Here is a 13,404-nt window from a genome sequence, read left to right as displayed (position 1 = left end):
TGTTCATAGCAGTTGTAATGGAGCGCTGGGATTGTGTGCGCAGTAACGTAAAGACAGGAGATCTCTGTATCGTTACTTTCATTGGAAGTTGAACAGGACCAGAGAAACGAGTGTGACTCACACACCTCTTCTAACAGCCTGACTTCTTCACTCGTTCTTCACCCCGACGCTGCTGCGTAACAGTGACTCTACCGCCCTCTAGTGGAATCAGAAAACTGGCAGTCTCACGCCACTCCACTCCATCTCCTGCCACCAAACATTTTAACATACTATAACTCTACTTACCAGCCTAATCGTTCTACAATAACCACTGCAACGTGTATTTTTACTTCTCAACAATTATCTTCATAATCTGAAAAAATAAGATTATAAATTCATAATCTGAAAAAATATAGAATAAAAATATATATATTCAGTGAAAGTCTTTCAGATGAGGAAGTAGCTCTCTCTGTCTTTGTGGGTCTCGGTCCCAGTGCACATTGGTTGCTGGGTAACCAGCCCCTGTGGGAGGCGCTGTCCGAGCAGTGATATGAGGAGCAGTGATATGAGGAGCAGTGATATGAGGAGCAGTGACATGAGGAGCAGTGATATGAGGAGCAGTGTTATGAGGAGCAGTGACATGAGGAGCAGTGTTATGAGGAGCAGTGACATGAGGAGCAGTGACATGAGGAGCAGTGATATGAGGAGCAGTGTTATGAGGAGCAGTGACATGAGGAGCAGTGTTATGAGGATCAGTGATATGAGGAGCAGTGATATGAGCAGTGTTATGCCTAGGACAGTACAGTCCTTCAGCTCTCCAGCAGAGATCTCCTCAGGTGACTCAGGTTCTGAATGGATTGGGTCTTTGTGTCTTTGGACCGCTCCTCCATCCTCCAGCCTCTCTCTGTAGGATACCGGTCCAGTCACCGTCTCTGCGTATCCAGGAATCCATTTTGGTCTGTGACTGAAGTTCCTTGTATGTACAGGATCACCGATGACAAACCTGCCTGTCATGGTTCTCAGTTTTCTTTGCTTCTTTTGAACTCTCCATTTCAGGTGGGGGTGTATGGAGTCCAGGGTGCAGCGGAGAGCAACATTCCCGCTGGCGATAGAGCTGTCCTGGTCTGGAGAGTTGCTCTGCAGCTGAACCAGACTCTTGCCCCTTTGGTGTCCAGTGTTCCCTCCAGACAGCTTTTCCTAATCTCCTTAAAGGTGTGGACTGGCCGCTCTGCAAGCCTGTTTCTTCCTCATGAACCCTGTAAACTCTGTTGCCATTATCAGAGACCAAGAGTTCTGGCTGCCATGGCTACTGAAACTAATGTGCAGGCACTCAGCTGTTCAGGCTGCAGTGGCTGAACTACACACCCATCCATTTTGAGTGTGTGTCAATGAGGATGAAAAACTCATGTCTGCCCAGTTTTTCTGTATCTGTTCTTTGCATTTCGTTCCTTGTGACCCTCTGTGCTCACCGTAGTCAGTCTGTCAGTTCATTCGCTCTCATTCATTCGTTCCACCTGTGTCTCCACCTCCCACTCCTTATATGGACTTCAGCCATCTTGTGTACATCTGGGCTGTTCCCCTCTCTGCTCTGGTCATGCGGCGGCCATCTTGTGTGTGTCTGGGCTGCTTGCAGAAGGAGAGGCCTCTGAATGATGAGCTTGTGCCGCGTTCAGCGCCTGTTCAAAAGTCCGGTCCGTTTCCGACAAACAGACGGCGCTGAATACGGTCATCTCCAGCTCCACAAACCAGTCTCTCTCTCTCGTAGCATTTCCGTCGGCTTCGCCCCATGATTGCAGTCCCGTGCCGCCTGAGGGACATCCAGAGCTGGATGGACAACCACCATCTAAAGCTCAACCCAGGTAAAACTGAAATGATATTCATCCCTGCTAATACCTCTCCCCATCTGGATCTCTCCATTTCTCTCGGGGATACCACACTCACGCCGTCACCCAGTGCAAGGAACCTCGGCGTGGTGATGGACAGCAGACTGTCCCTTTCCGAGAACATTGCGGCGGTGACCCGGTCTTGCAGGTTCTTCCTCTACAACATACGGAGAATCCGCCCCTTTCTCACCCCCTACTCGACCCAGCTCCTGGTCCAAGCGATGGTTCTGTCCCGCCTGGACTACTGCAATTCCCTCTTGGCTGGCCTCCCAGCGTCCGCCATCAGACCCCTCCAACTCATCCAGAATGCAGCAGCTCGTCTGGTCTTCAACCTTCCCAAATACTCACACGTCACCCCCCTGCTTACTTCCCTCCACTGGCTGCCTGTCATGGCTCGCATCAAATTCAAAACATTGGTGCTAGCCTTCCAAGCAGTTAAAGGGTCTTCCCCAGCTTATCTGCAAAAAATCATCAGACCCTACACCCCTGCCAGACCTCTTCGTTCAGCCTCCACAGGCCGCTTGGCACCTCCCCCTCTCAGAACCTCCACCTCACGCTCACGACTACTGTCTGTTCTGGCTCCACGGTGGTGGAACGAACTCCCCGTTGAGGTCAGAACTATAGAATCTCTCCCCACCTTCAAGCGCAAGCTGAAGACGCACCTCTTCAAGCAGCACCTCTCCCCATCCCTCCCTACCTCCCTGTGAACCTTAATTGTTGTCTCTGTGACTTGCTTTGTGTATCGGTATTTTTAGTTGGCTAGGTAAGCAGTGTTTGGATAGTTAACTTTGGTCACTTTTTCTCTTGTTTGTTTGTTTGTTAAAAAAAAAAAAAAAAAAAAAAAATATGGCCCTTGTCCTTATCTTTGTTGTACAGGTAGCAGTTGAAATTGTACTTACCTCTAGGGTCTTTCAGCGAACTTATCCCTGGTTATGGGTATGCACTTTGTTGTACGTCGCTCTGGATAAGAGCGTCTGCCAAATGCCAATAATGTAATGTAATGTAATGTAATGATTTTCTCCACACGGCCACATAGCTCAACATGGATTCCCCCAGTTACCTGAACCTCCAGGTGAGTTTGAAGCGCTGAACAGCCTCAAAAAGGTGTCAAAAGGTGTTTCGCTTTTTAAAGCATTTTTAAAGTCTTTAAATGAATGTGTTTCATACGGATTTAGCTTTCCGTAAATTAACTGCATCCCATGGCTTTGGTTTACTCTGCAGCGCACTCTTGTGGACAAACCAGGGTGATACACCTGTCACAGAATTTAAATGAGGAAGAAACAGGAGCCTCTGGCCAGAACTGAATTGAGAGCCAATCGTGTCATGAGTATTTGTGAAATTCAACTATTCTAAAGCACGGCTCTCTCCATTAGCTTCATCAGCGCTGTAGATGAGCTATTCTAAAGCACAGCTCTCTCCATTAGCTTCATCAGTGCTGTAGATGAGCTATTCTAAAGCACAGCTCTCTCCATTAGCTTCATCAGCGCTGTAGATGAGCTATTCTAAAGCACAGCTCTCTCCGTTAGCTTCATCAGTGCTGTAGATGAGCTATTCTAAAGCACAGCTCTCTCCATTAGCTTCATCAGCGCTGTAGATGAGCTATTCTAAAGCACAGCTCTCCCCATTAGCTTCACCAGTGAGGCTATTATCAAAAGGAATAGATTGTGGACTCCAGCTCTGCATCTGTGTGTGAATCATGTTTGTACTTGAGTTTATCTGGAAACTGACAGAACCTGAAGAACAGGGATTGTGTAAAAGTGAAGACAGAGGTGCACTTTCTCACAGACAGACGCTGTAGCTACACTGGGGAACTTATGATATGATTTCACTGTATATCCTTCAGATTAATTATTTTTACCTGCGGTTTGTCTAACAGCCGATTTAGCAGATTTTCCAGAATGGCGTCTGGATCTTCCCTCCTGGAAGATGACCTCTCCTGTCCTGTGTGCTCTGAAATCTTCAGGGATCCTGTTGTCCTGAGATGCAGTCACAGCTTCTGTGAGGCCTGTCTGCAGCTTTGGTGGAGAGAGAAGGGATCTCAGGAGTGCCCAGTTTGCAGGAGAAGAGATTCTATGGATCCACCTCTCCCTAGCCTGTCTCTGAAGAATGCCTGTGAGTCGTTCTTAAAGGAGAGAAGTCAGAGAGCTAAAGCAGGATCTGAAGTGCTCTGCAATCTGCACAGTGAGAAACTCAAACTCTTCTGTTTGGAGGATCAAATACCTCTATGTCTTGTCTGTCTTGATAAGCGATGATATAAAGATGAATGCACTCTGGATCTGTGCTGGGATCATCTTTGTAAGCTAGGCCATGGTCAACAGTAGGAGCAGACCTGTTCCGGATAGAACCTAGTCAGAGTAGATTATTTCAGGTACCTTGAGGTAGCCAAGCTAACGTCCACATCATCAGAAGGTGTGATTGAGCACTGTAAGTCCATCTTCGCTCGTCACGGGATACCAGAGGTACTGCGCTCAGACAATGGGCCACAGTTTCCATCCGAGTCCTTCAGGAGGTTTGCACGAGAGTGGAGCTTCAGTCATGTGACATCCAGTCCACATTTCCCACAGAGCAACGGGGAGGCGGAACGGGCAGTGAGGACAATCAAAAGTCTCCTCAAGAAGTCGGGTGACCCTTACCTAGCCCTCATGGCCTACCGTGCTGCTCCTCTGGCCAATGGACACAGCCCCACTGAGCTACCTATGGGGAGAGAGATCCGAACAACTGTCCCCATCATCCCAGCGCAGCATGGAGAACATAGAGAACCTGAAAAGGAAGGAACAGAAATACAGACAAAAACAGCAGCAAAACTACAACCGGAGACACCGTACGCGTGACTTGCCAGACCTGCAACCAGGTGAGCATGTGTGGGTGAAAGACATGAACCAGAGAGGCACAGTGGTGTCTGCATCAAACACACCCAGATCCTATGTCATCGAGACGCCCAGGGGCACCCTGCGCAGAAACAGACTTCACCTCTCGCCAACCCCTGTGGCACCTGAACCTGCCACCAGCGTACCTGAGACATCACAGGAGACCGCCGCTCCAGGTACAGCCAGTGCACCTGTCACACCTGCCAGACCGGCCCGGTGTGACCCCAGTCAAGAGACTCCAATGCGACAGAGACGGTATCCTTCTCGAGAGAGCAAGCCTCCCTCATATCTAAAAGACTATTTTTAGTGAGCACTGACACACTGAGTGACCCCAGGGGCAGAATAATACCCTCACTCAGGTTAAGGGTTTGGGCAGTCTACCCATCCCTTATGCCACACACATAGGAGAAGAGAGATAGTAGTGGAAATGTTTATTGTTGGTTATTATAGGTTCATGGAAGCATAAGTTCAGAGATGCAGTTCATACCAGTTATAGCAGTAAGATAAAGGATGGCATAAAAAGTAAAGAAGTAAAGAGACGCATTTATAAGATTTTGAGTTCATTCTGAAAGAAATGTTTTCATTCATGTTTATACCTGAAATACCTGAAGTGTTCAACCTATGTGATAGTTTAGAAAAGCTATATTTTAGTTTTGAATGAGTAATTCATGCGTCTCATAAGAAAGGGTTCTTATCTGGGAAAGGGGGATGTAGTGATAGGCTTGTGACAGGTGATACGTCATACTGTTGACTGTATGTGTGGTCATGCAGCTGCCAATAAAGTTAGTTGATTGAATGGCACTAATGGTTTGAGATGTTTGTCAGCCTCTAGGTTTATCATTGTACCTCTTAAACAACACAACAATATAAAGATGAATGGACTCTGGACTCTGGACTGGATCTATGCTTGATAAGGGAGGGTGTGTGCTTGAGATGATCTGGGTGCATTTTGAAGAACACAGGAGAGAGAACAACCAGAATCTGAAGGACAGGGCTGGTGTAAATGTGAAGAGGGAGGTAACATTTCTCACACACAGATGCTTTAGTTATATTGCCGACTTTATTATATGAGTTTAATGTGTCATTTTCAGGAGCTATGGAATTTCTAACGATTCTGACAGGGATAAAAACCGATCAAGAAGCACAGAGATTTCTGGACTAATTTAAAGACATTTTACAGTGAAGTGTGTGGATTTCAAAGTGAAGCTAAGCTACAGATTTAGCAGAAGCCATTACAGAGCTCAGAACAGACGGAGACAGAATGGCATCTGGATCTTCCCTCCTGGAAGATGACCTCTCCTGTCCTGTGTGCTCTGAAATCTTCAGGGATCCTGTTGTCCTGAGATGCAGTCACAGCTTCTGTGAGGCCTGTCTGCAGCAGTACTGGGAACACAAGGGATCTCAGGAGTGCCCAGTTTGCAGGAGAAGAGCTTCTAACACTCATCCTCCCTGTAACCTGTCTCTGAGGAATGCCTGTGAGGCGTTCTTAAAGGAGAGAAGTCAGAGAGCTGAAGCAGGATCTGAAGTTCTCTGCAGTCTGCACAGTGAGAAACTCAAACTCTTCTGTTTGGAGGATCAAATACCTGTCTGTCTTGTCTGTCAAACTTCAAAAAAACATGAAAACCACAAACTGCAACCAGTTCAGGAGGCTGCAGAAGTGTTTAAGGTAATTCTCAGTTCAAACAATTTCCTTTTGTAAATTCATTGGGATTAAAAATTATTTGGATTTATACAAAATTGGGATTTCAAGTGGTTTAGCATATCATTATTTTTCATGTATCTGTTCTATGTAAAAAAGAATATGTCTGATTATATTGAAAAATACCGCTGAAATTTGCTGACGGAAGTCAACACTTAATATTTAATAGACAGAAATGTATAAGGTGACCTTTGGTCTGAGATTATGGTTTTATCTCTTCACATGTCACATGACTGACAGAGAGCGGAGGGAGGGAGGGGCAGGAGTGTGGAGACGTTCTCAGAGCTGTGTTAGGGAGCAGTGCTCAGCATGGGACAGGAGGGGTCAAAGTTCATGCTCAGATATATGTGTCTGACACAATGTGGCCTTAGAGGGCAGATCACTGTTAATGTGTCACTGGAGAGTAAATATAGAGCACTCTAAACTGAATTTAATATATTAATTAATTTGTATGTTGTCATTTACTACAGTCATACCTGTTTGCTTGGCATGTCCTGTCATAGAAGCAATGCACAGATATGTGTCACTGTGAACACATTGTTCCTACACATGTTGACCTGGGTCTCCATTTTGGCTCCTCTCTGTCTGAGCAGGGGCTCTTGTGCTGTTTGTATAGGCAGTGAAGTTTACTGTCTGTCTGTTGTTGTCATTTCTTTCCAGGAGAAACTCAGGACTGCACTGGCTCCACTGCAGAAGAAGCTAAAAGCCTTTAATGCAGTGAAACTAATCTGTGATCAAACAGCAGAGCACATCAAGGAATGCGGGTGTAATCATGGCCGATTGCAGTCTGCTGCGTGGAGAGCTATTTAAGTCTCTTCCTGGCACTGCTCTGAGCTTTGGCGTTTCAGTTTGACACGCACCCAAAGCCGGTAAGGTATTAAGGTATTAAGATGGTCGGTCGTTCGGTCGGTCGGTCGGTCGGTCAGTCGGTTTAGAAGACAGAATTGTTTAGGGACCTAGTTTGTTTTTCTTTGGGTTGCTTAGTTCCCTAGAACCTTCCCTATTTGTTCTGGGTACTGGGTACTTTGTTCTAGTGTTCGGCTCATAAAGTTTTGCCTGTTCGAGACTGCCGGTGAAATATCTCATTTTGTTTCTCCTGACCAGTATAGCTCAGGTCAGTTTTTCTGTTGGCAGATCGCCGGGGAGTTTTGTTCCCTTTTTTCGTTCTTTCTTCACCTATTTTAGTGGTTATCCAACTTATCGTTGGTAACTTTGTGATCCCTTCCTGGTCGCTCTTGGTCTCCCGCCCCTGCTCCCTTGCACATAGGATTAAATATCAAAAGTAGTTTATTAGCCTGTATTGCTCAATCAGTGAGGTACTGTGGAATGTGTTTAAAATGCCAGTCTCTTTAATAATTACTGCAGCTTTAATGAAATTAATATCTCTCTCTAATGTAAATACACCCCTCCCCCACGCTCCTGTGAGTGTGTGTCTCTCAGTGGGGTCAGGCTGTGAGTGTGTGTCTCTCAGTGGGGCTGTGAGTGTGTGTCTCTCAGTGGGGCTGTGAGTGTGTGTCTCTCAGTGGCACCTGGAGCCCTGGAGTGAAGAGACTGAGCACCAGTCCTTAATCTCACTGATGCTCATAATAAAATGCTGCTTTAAGAGTGATACTGTATTTAAGGGGAAGGACAGGAGCTACACAAACACTGACAGGCTTTGCTCCCTCTTACAGGGATTATACAATATGTGACTTATGAAATATTATCCTTTAGTTCTGGTGCTTCTCTCACACGTGTATCTGAGGCTATAATGTTGTTCTTGTGAAACCCAGTTTATATCATGAGGAGCCCATTGTGTCTGACGGTTTCCCTTTGTGCAGATCAGTGCTGACGTCTCATTCTCTGTCCCTTCAGCTCCTGTGACTCTGGACCCAAACACAGCGTTGGCATTTCAGGCTGCTAAGGGGACTGCCCCACCTTACATACAATCCTTGATCACTCCCTACTCCCCAGCTAGACCACTCCGGTCTGCCAGCTCTGGTCGCCTTATGGTTCCCTCTCTACGTACACCTGGCGGTCGAGCTGCACGTTCACGCCTGTTTTCCGTTCTGGTTCCTCAGTGGTGGAATGACTTGCCTACCACTGTCAGAACAGCAGAATCCCTCCCCCTATTTCGACGCAGACTCAAAACCCACCTTTTCAAACTCTACCTTAGTCCTCCCTCCTGATTTCCCCTGCCCCTCCTTTCTGATATCCCTATCCTTGTCTAATTTTTACACTTATGATGACAACTATGTTACTATGTTTAGAACAGCATTTCATGTGTATTTTGCTAGTTCTGGATGTGATGCTTTGACTTATGGTAGAACCTATGCACTTGTAAGTCGCTTTGGATTAAAAGCGTCTGCCAAATGACAAAAATGTAAAATGTAAATGTAAACATTCTTAAGTGCTTGATGAGAAATGTCTGATCTCTCTGACATAACCTCACAATGTTATTACTGAATAATTACTGTGGTACATGGTGGTATTGTAAGTACACTGGTGTGTGTGTAATGAGTTGGGGTGTAACAAATACACCGGTGGAATAACTCCAGTGCTGCTCTTTTCCTGACCCATCACCAGTGTGTCTCCCTGGGGCCTCATTTATAAACGTTGCGTAGGCACAAAAGAATGCGTATGCCACTTTCTAAGCAAACTTTGGCATTTATGAAAAACGAACTTGACGGGAAAATGTGCGGTCCTCCACGGAAACTCTGACCCATGCGTACGCACATTAACTGGAGAAATGAGAAACTGTGCCTTTAATGCTCGTGACGTAAGACCAGGAAAACGGGAAGTGAAACAGGATGTAAAAAGGTATAAAGATTTGCCGGGAGTTGTGGCTGGGTATGGCTGCTGTAAGGACGTGCGTTGTCCCTGTTACATAGCTGCCAACTCTCACGCTTTCGGCGTGAGACACACGCATTTGCATGTGCGTGTGAAAACAGGCAAATGCGTGTGTCTCACGCCGAAAGCGTGAGAGTTGGCAGCTATGCTGTTATACTTATTAAAGTGTTGAATCTCGCTATACGGGTTCTCTCCCTTCCTAAGTGCAACACAACATTTGGCGACGAGAGAAGTCGAAAATGATACACAACTGATACCACTGTGTAAAATAAATCGAAATTGATTGTTGTTGATTGTACTCTTAAAGGGTTCTGATTTTCTGCATGTTTACACTAGGACTCGAAACTATACTGTCCTCTCAGGTCCTCTTTGCACTTGTTCTTGTGTTTAATTTGCACTTTGTACGTCGCTCTGGATAAGAGCGTCTGCTAAATGCCATGCAATGTAATGTAATGTAATGTAATGAAATATTACCTCTCACGTATCATATACGAAGAGTTAAATTGCAAAAACGGACAAAAGCCTCTCTTACAACGAATAAACAAACAGCTGTTTGATTGATGCTCCCTGGAGTGCCCAAAAAATATGATTTAGGATGATAAATATAAACGGAGATGTTGTAGTAAAATAATCCCTCAAATATGTAGACGAATTGTTAAACAATACTTCATGTTATTAAATGTATTCTCATAAATAATATGGTGAACAGTCGGACAAATTGCGCTGCACTGATGCCGTTTACAATGCGTCAGTCGGGCAGATACGAGCATAGTTTCATATATTGTTATCATATTCATATATTATGTTTTATAATGTGTTTATTGTTATAAATTTTTGTTCGTTTTATCTCTTAATTTTGTAACTGTGTTTTCAATGCTGCTAGACAAATAACGTGTATTATTATTATTATTATTATTATTATTATTATTATTATTATCATCGTCATCATCACATTCGTTGTGCAGAACTGTTCGTCATTTACAATCAATCAGGATAATTCCCACACCTGTAGCTTTTCAGAGGCAATAAAATGGCTGAAATCCCTTTTCTTGGCCTTCTTTTCAGCGTTTGCCATTGTCGTCTTCGTGAAATGCATATTCATTAGGGGTGTTTCACTGCCTATTTATAGGCAACTGTGGGCGGGACATGAAGCTGGCAAAGTTGCGCCACATTTAGAGTTGATTGTGATTTATAATGGAAAACTGGCGTGGGACGTGCGTATGTACTGTTTTATAAATCAGAATATTTTTTTGCGTAGGCACGTCCTAGGTATCATGCTTACGCAACCTTTTGACGTGAATCCTAAGCACAGTTTTATAAATGAGGCCCCAGGTCTGCCAATCATTTCAGGAAAAACACAAAAGAGGGTGGAATCAGTAAGGATCCTACTTTATTGAGCCAAACCTCCAGAGAACTAAAATCAAGCTTCCACCTTTCATACCTTAGGCTACGATACACATCTCATAATACATTTAATTGTTTAAAACACATCCTCTTGGCACAAATAAAATAGTGCTCATAGCAGTTGTAATGGAGCGCTGGGATTGTGTGCGCAGTAACGTAAAGACAGGAGATCTCTGTATCGTTACTTTCATTGGAAGTTGAACAGGACCAGAGAAACGAGTGTGACTCACACACCTCTTCTAACAGCCTGACTTCTTCACTCGTTCTTCACCCCGACGCTGCAGCGTAACAGTGACTCTACCGCCCTCTAGTGGAATCAGAAAACTGGCAGTCTCACGCCACTCCACTCCATCTCCTGCCACCAAACATTTTAACATACTATAACTCTACTTACCAGCCTAATCGTTCTACAATAACCACTGCAACGTGTATTTTTACTTCTCAACAATTATCTTCATAATCTGAAAAAATAAGATTATAAATTCATAATCTGAAAAAATATAGAATAAAAATATATATATTCAGTGAAAGTCTTTCAGATGAGGAAGTAGCTCTCTCTGTCTTTGTGGGTCTCGGTCCCAGTGCACATTGGTTGCTGGGTAACCAGCCCCTGTGGGAGGCGCTGTCCGAGCAGTGATATGAGGAGCAGTGATATGAGGAGCAGTGATATGAGGAGCAGTGTTATGAGGAGCAGTGATATGAGGAGCAGTGACATGAGGAGCAGTGATATGAGGAGCAGTGTTATGAGGAGCAGTGACATGAGGAGCAGTGTTATGAGGATCAGTGATATGAGGAGCAGTGATATGAGCAGTGTTATGCCTAGGACAGTACAGTCCTTCAGCTCTCCAGCAGAGATCTCCTCAGGTGACTCAGGTTCTGAATGGATTGGGTCTTTGTGTCTTTGGACCGCTCCTCCATCCTCCAGCCTCTCTCTGTAGGATACCGGTCCAGTCACCGTCTCTGCGTATCCAGGAATCCATTTTGGTCTGTGACTGAAGTTCCTTGTATGTACAGGATCACCGATGACAAACCTGCCTGTCATGGTTCTCAGTTTTCTTTGCTTCTTTTGAACTCTCCATTTCAGGTGGGGGTGTATGGAGTCCAGGGTGCAGCGGAGAGCAACATTCCCGCTGGCGATAGAGCTGTCCTGGTCTGGAGAGTTGCTCTGCAGCTGAACCAGACTCTTGCCCCTTTGGTGTCCAGTGTTCCCTCCAGACAGCTTTTCCTAATCTCCTTAAAGGTGTGGACTGGCCGCTCTGCAAGCCTGTTTCTTCCTCATGAACCCTGTAAACTCTGTTGCCATTATCAGAGACCAAGAGTTCTGGCTGCCATGGCTACTGAAACTAATGTGCAGGCACTCAGCTGTTCAGGCTGCAGTGGCTGAACTACACACCCATCCATTTTGAGTGTGTGTCAATGAGGATGAAAAACTCATGTCTGCCCAGTTTTTCTGTATCTGTTCTTTGCATTTCGTTCCTTGTGACCCTCTGTGCTCACCGTAGTCAGTCTGTCAGTTCATTCGCTCTCATTCATTCGTTCCACCTGTGTCTCCACCTCCCACTCCTTATATGGACTTCAGCCATCTTGTGTACATCTGGGCTGTTCCCCTCTCTGCTCTGGTCATGCGGCGGCCATCTTGTGTGTGTCTGGGCTGCTTGCAGAAGGAGAGGCCTCTGAATGATGAGCTTGTGCCGCGTTCAGCGCCTGTTCAAAAGTCCGGTCCGTTTCCGACAAACAGACGGCGCTGAATACGGTCATCTCCAGCTCCACAAACCAGTCTCTCTCTCTCGTAGCATTTCCGTCGGCTTCGCCCCATGATTGCAGTCCCGTGCCGCCTGAGGGACATCCAGAGCTGGATGGACAACCACCATCTAAAGCTCAACCCAGGTAAAACTGAAATGATATTCATCCCTGCTAATACCTCTCCCCATCTGGATCTCTCCATTTCTCTCGGGGATACCACACTCACGCCGTCACCCAGTGCAAGGAACCTCGGCGTGGTGATGGACAGCAGACTGTCCCTTTCCGAGAACATTGCGGCGGTGACCCGGTCTTGCAGGTTCTTCCTCTACAACATACGGAGAATCCGCCCCTTTCTCACCCCCTACTCGACCCAGCTCCTGGTCCAAGCGATGGTTCTGTCCCGCCTGGACTACTGCAATTCCCTCTTGGCTGGCCTCCCAGCGTCCGCCATCAGACCCCTCCAACTCATCCAGAATGCAGCAGCTCGTCTGGTCTTCAACCTTCCCAAATACTCACACGTCACCCCCCTGCTTACTTCCCTCCACTGGCTGCCTGTCATGGCTCGCATCAAATTCAAAACATTGGTGCTAGCCTTCCAAGCAGTTAAAGGGTCTTCCCCAGCTTATCTGCAAAAAATCATCAGACCCTACACCCCTGCCAGACCTCTTCGTTCAGCCTCCACAGGCCGCTTGGCACCTCCCCCTCTCAGAACCTCCACCTCACGCTCACGACTACTGTCTGTTCTGGCTCCACGGTGGTGGAACGAACTCCCCGTTGAGGTCAGAACTATAGAATCTCTCCCCACCTTCAAGCGCAAGCTGAAGACGCACCTCTTCAAGCAGCACCTCTCCCCATCCCTCCCTACCTCCCTGTGAACCTTAATTGTTGTCTCTGTGACTTGCTTTGTGTATCGGTATTTTTAGTTGGCTAGGTAAGCAGTGTTTGGATAGTTAACTTTGGTCACTTTTTCTCTTGTTTGTTTGTTTGTTAAAAAAAAAAA

The sequence above is a fragment of the Conger conger genome, chromosome 5, assembly GCF_963514075.1.
Source record: "Conger conger chromosome 5, fConCon1.1, whole genome shotgun sequence".
Classification (NCBI taxonomy): domain Eukaryota; kingdom Metazoa; phylum Chordata; class Actinopteri; order Anguilliformes; family Congridae; genus Conger; species Conger conger.
The sequence above is the reverse complement of the archived record's forward strand: the minus strand, read 5'-3'. Positions refer to the sequence as shown.